Source organism: Schistocerca piceifrons, chromosome 6 (assembly GCF_021461385.2).
Source record: "Schistocerca piceifrons isolate TAMUIC-IGC-003096 chromosome 6, iqSchPice1.1, whole genome shotgun sequence".
Taxonomy (NCBI): domain Eukaryota; kingdom Metazoa; phylum Arthropoda; class Insecta; order Orthoptera; family Acrididae; genus Schistocerca; species Schistocerca piceifrons.
The window spans coordinates 357925583-357931582 of record NC_060143.1 but is presented as its reverse complement, the minus strand read 5'-3'; positions in this window follow the sequence as shown (position 1 = coordinate 357931582).

Sequence of the window (6000 nt, the reverse complement as noted above, 5' to 3'; positions counted from 1 at the left end):
TATTACGCCGTGGAGTGCCGCCGGCCAGGGCAGTGAAAAGTTTCTCCTCCCGGTTACCGCCGCCGCTGCTGCTGCCGCCACGGCAAGCTGCAGCGCGTGGGCTGGCGAGCAGTTATTTTAGGCTGCGCGGCCACACATTTTATGCAAAATTGTGGACGACGAGTTTTCTGCCGTTTTTGCAGGTCACTGAAACGTACACATACGCTGCACTTGAAAGTAGTCGTTGGCCAATTTCAAGCAGCTTCATTGGCATCTGCAAGCCTACGTACGGTGTGCGGTGGTTAATGTGTGGTTAGTCCCACTACCATTATTCTGTTCATGGAGTCGCGCGTTCCCTATACCATTCTGCTAGGTATCGAACAGCTGCGGCTGATTCAAGCAACTGCTCTGCGATGGTGTGATGAATCGTTATTAGGTTTATTGACCTATTTACGAGATGATCTTACGTTCGTTTACGGTGAGGGTAATGCGTTAACTTTTCAAACAAGAGTTCATGGTGTTTCCTCATTTCAACCATTTTGTAATGAAGCGTCCTACATGTGCTCAACTGCTTCGTCTCGGAACAGTCTGATTTACAAAGCATTAAATTAGTCGTACCCTACGAAGCTGCACAGCGGGGACCCTGCTTCGTGGACAGAAGGCGAGTATGTACACTACTGGCCATTAAAATTGCTACACTACTAAGATGACGTGCTACAGACGCGAAATTTAACAGTCAGGAAGAAGATGCTGTGTTATGCAAATGATTAGCTTTTTAGAGCATTCTCACAAGACTGACGCCGGTGGCGACACCTACAACGTGCTGACATGAGGAGAGTTTCCAACCGATTTATCATACACAAAAACAGCAGTTGACCGGCGTTGCCTGGTGAAACGTCGTTGTGATGCCTCGTGTAAGCAGGAGAAATGCGTACCATCACGTTTCCGACTTTGATAAAGGTCGGATTCTAGCCTATCGCGATTGCGGTTTATCGTATCGCGACATTGCTGATCGCATTGGTCGAGATCCAATGACTGTTAGCAGAATATGGATTCGGTGGGTTCAAGAGGGTAATACGGAACGCCGTGCTGGATCCCGACGGCCTCGTATCACTAGCAGTCGAGATAACAGGCATCTTATCCGCATGGCTGTAACGGATCGTGCAGCCACGTGTCGATCCCTGAGTCAACAGATGGGGACGTTTGCAAGACAACAACCATCTGCACGAACAGTTGGACGACGTTTGCAGCAGCATGGACTATCAGCTCGGAGACCATGGCTGCGGTTACCTTTGACGCAGCGTCACAGACAGCAGCGCCTCCAATGGTGTACTCAACCACGAACCTCGGCGCACGAATGAAAAACGTCACTTTTTCGGATGAATCCAGGTTCATGACCGTCGCATCCGTGTTTGGTGACATCACGGTGAACGCACATTGGACAACGTCATCGCCATACTGGCGTATCACCCGGCGTGATGGTATGGGGTGCCATTGGTTACACGTCTCGGTCACCGCATTGACTGCACTTTGAACAGTGGACGTTACATTTCAGATGTGTCACGACCCGTGGCTCTACCCTTCATTCGATCCCTCCGAAACCCTACATTTCAGCTGGATAAATCACGACCGCATGTTGCAGGTCCTGTACGGGCATTTCTGGATACAGAAAATGTTCGACTGCTGCCCTGGCGAGCACATTCTCCGGATCTCTCATCAATTGAAAACGTCTGGTCAATGGTGGCCTAGCAACTGGCTCGTCACAATACGCCAGTCGCTACTCTTGATGAACTGTGGTATCGTGTTGAAGCTGCATGGGCAGCTGTACCTGTACACGGCATCCAAGCTCTGTTTGACTCAATGTCCAGGCGTATCAAGGCCGTTATTACGGCCAGAGATGGTTGTTCTGGGTACTGATTTCTCAGGATCTATGCACCCAAATTGCGTGAAAATGTAATCTCGTGTCTGTTCTAGTATAATATATTTGTCTAATGAATACCCGTTTATTATCTGCATTTCTTCTTGGTGTAGCAATTTTAATGGCCAGTAGTGTATATGTACTTAGCAAATGTCATGAGATAGTGGCACACAGATGGTGCACGCGAGTTGAACGCACACCACACACCCTCTGTGCTAACTTCAGTTGCACGGGAGACCCACTGAGAAGTGGTTGTGCCAACTGATTTATGTAACATACGACTTTGTCGTGAGGTGACGCTGCTCGAACGGGGTGTGATGGGTCGGCGGCCGAGGGATGAGAATTTCGAGTTTGGCAGTGGTTCAGGAATTCGGCTTACACGTTCACCTGTATCCACGGTGAATCGTGAACGGTTGAATGAGGGCGTCACAGTCGACAACAGACTGACCAGCCGTCCAGCCACCGTCGATAACCGTGACCGGCGACACCTGTGACGGATCGGCAATAGTGATAGAATGGCTACAGTGCAACATGTCACGGCTCAGTTCATCACAGGACGTGCTGGACACTTCTTCCAGTGGACAACCGGCAGGAACATGGGTTCCATGGGGCAAGGGAGCCGGTGCCGCACACGTGTGCTACAGTTTACCCACTGTCGTAAGACACGACAACTTGTATTTGTCGCCAATCACCAGAGGTGGACACTGGAACAATGACGCAACGTGATATTTTCGGACGAATCACGATTTCAACTGCACTATGCCGATGGGAGGCACCGTCTATGGCGCATAACACATGAATCGGCGGATCCCGCTTGCCAACAGAATGTGGTCCAGGGCGGTGGCATCTCTGTTGCGGTTTGGGAGGAATTTTTCTGGCATGGAATGGGCCACCTAGTTGTTTGAATGGTCTGCGGTATGTTGAGCTGGTCGGGGACTACTTCCATTCATTTTTGGCCTTCTAACACCCTGACGGTTCTGCGGTGTTTCAACATGATAACGCAACACCATATCTCTCCCACGTCGCCCAGAAAGGGTTCCAGGAACATGCTGTGGAGGTCTAAAGACTGAGACGGCCACCCCACAGCCCAGATTTGAAACGCAGGCTGTGTGTCACGCATCCTGCGCCTTACAACAGACAAGAATTAGCTGCTGCTCTGCAAACGATTTGGTGTCAGCCGCTTCCAAAGGAGTCCCAGGGACTTGTAGACTCGCTTCCGCGAAGTCTCACAACATACCACAGGGCCAAGGAGGCACCATGCACTATTACGTGCCTATCCTATGACTTTTGCTAAATCAGTGTACAACACGGGTGACTTATCATGACTGCAATAATACCGCCGTATGTCTGCCTTTCAATAGAGCAAGTTCACGTCGCTTTTTTTCATTTTACTCACAAGGGAACCTCCCCATCGCACCCCCCTCAGATTTAGTTATAAGTTGGCACAGGGATAGGCCTTGAAAAACTGAACACAGATCAGGCGAGAAAACAGGAAGAAGTTGTGTGGAACTATGAAAAAAATAAGCAAAGTATACAAACTGAGTAGTCCATGCGCAAGGTACGTAACATCAAGGAGTGTGTTAGCTTACGAGCGCCGTGGTCCCGTGGTTAGCGTGAGCAGCTGTAGAACAGGTCCTTGGTTCAAATCTTCTCTCGGGTGAAAATTTTAATTTTTTATTTTCAGATAATTATCGAAGTTCAGGCACCCACACATAATCAACTTCGCTCTCCAAAATTCCAGGACATGTCCAGATTTGCTTGGACATATACAGAATTTGACGGTCTACGCTCGGAAACATTTGAAAACGTAAATAACATATGTTTTGACAGAGCACAGGGAAAACTGTGCGACTCAAACTGTTCATTTGATGCAGTTTATGTGACAAACTCTAATGTTTTCATCACTTTTTTTGGAATGATTATCACATCCGCAAGAAAACCTAAATCCGGCAATGTAGAAGAATCTTTTTACCCATTCGCCAAGTGTGCAAGTTAGGTGGGTCGACAACATATTCCTGTCATGTGACGCACATGCCGTCACCAGTGTCGTAAAGAATATATCAGACGTTTTCCTGTGGAGGAATCGGTTGACCTATGACCTTGCGATCAAATGTTTTCGGTTCCTATTGGAGAGGCACGTCCTTTCGTCTACTAATCGCACGGTTTTGCGGTGCGGTCGCAAAACACAGACACTAAACTTATTACAGTGAACAGAGACGTCAATGAATGAATGGACAGATCGTAACTTTGCGAAAATAAAGAAAGTGAAATTTTCACTCAAGGGAGGACTCGAACCAAGGACCTCTCGCTCTGCAGTTTCTCACTCTAACCACGAGACCACGGTGCTCATCAGCTATCATTGTTCTTTATGTTGCCTATCTTGCGCATGGATTACTCAGTTTGTATATTTTGCTTATTTTTCATAGTTCCACACAACTTCTTCCTGTTTTCTCGATTGATCTGTGTTCAGTTTTCAAGGCCTATCCACTGTGTCAATTTATAACTAAATCTGAGGGGGGTGCGATGGGGAGGTTCCCTTGTCAGTGTTGTGATAACAACGAATGTCGTAAAGACATAACGAAAAATAGAGTTACGTAATTAATTTTCTGTTTGTTTGCACGTACATGTCTGCAGTTTTGGCGCACAGTAAAATTGGGAACACCGCCACGTGGAGGAAGTGTTGGAGAGTTGGGCACAAGTAAAACGACCTACAGCTAGAAAGTAGATCGGAAAGTAAGGAAAGAGGGGCGTGTTGGCGGAAGGCCGTCTGCGGCGGCGGCGGCGGCGGCGGCGGCGGCGGCGACGTCCCGTTAAATGGAGTAGCGTGGCTTAGCGGTCCGGTGGCGTGGGCAGCGCCCACACTATGACAGTACCTGTTCTCCCGTGGAGGAGAGCGCTGCGCTGCCGGGACATTCGCGGAAGGGTGTGCCTGCTGACAGAAGGACGCAAAACGGACAGATGGTTCAAAAGGCTCTGAGCACTATGGGACTACTTCTGAGGTCATCAGTCTCCTAGAACTTAGAACTACTTAAACCTAACTAGCCTAAGGATATCACTCACAGCCATGCCCGAGACAGGACTCGAACCTGCGACCGTAGCGGTCGAGCGGTTCGTACCAACTGTAGCGCCAAGAACCGCTCGGCCACCCCGGCCGGAAAAAAAACCCGGAGAGAACTAAAAAAAATGGAGAGAACTATTGTGTGGTGACATGCTACGACAGGCCAAAGCCTGTTCCAGTACTCACATCTTTCTCATCCTTCCTATAAGCCTTTTACCGTAAGGGGAATATAAAGATAATCCCACATCTTTAAGGGCAAAGTTGTACATGATTCCACATTGAATATGTTGAGTACAAAGTTTAAACCAGTAACAATGGGTGATTTTTATTTTAAAGAATTAAACATGCGAGGAGCCCAAATCGGGCACTTATCAGTCGGAGCGAGAGAAAACGCACTAACAATACTCCTGAGAGCCTCCCGTCATGCATAAAATGTTTTTCTTGGGGGACCATCAGTCTTCTCATCCGTTTGATACGCCCGCCTCGACTTCCTGTCCTATGCCAACTTCTTCATCTCAGCAACTTACACCAAACGTGAGATGTATTCCAACCTTTGTCGTCACCTACAGTTTATGCCGTCTACAGCTCGCTCTAGTAACATGGCAATTATTTCTTGGTGTCTCATCCCTTTTGGCAGGCATTGTTATCAATTTATTGCTTTCCTCGCCTATTATAGGAAGAACCTCCTCATTTATATTGAATGCCCTTAGTATTATGCATGTAGCCCTTAGTTCTAAGAGCTGTTTAATGGCAGAGACAGTTTATACTGAACGCTACAAAATAAGGAACCCATTGCTCTGAGACTATGTCTACAACAAAATTTAATTTATCTGATTGTCGCCCCTCTGTTTTTCTCGGTAACTCCCTATGTGGATTTCTCAGGAATAATTTCAGAGAAATTTATTATCTGTAATCAGTAAGGCGTTCGGTATTAAACTGCTCCGACGAGTTCATGAAGGTGTTCAACGATATATATACACTGCCTGATTAAAAAAAAATGAAGCACTCGCAAGTGGAAGAGTAAACGAATTGAAAATTAATTGGT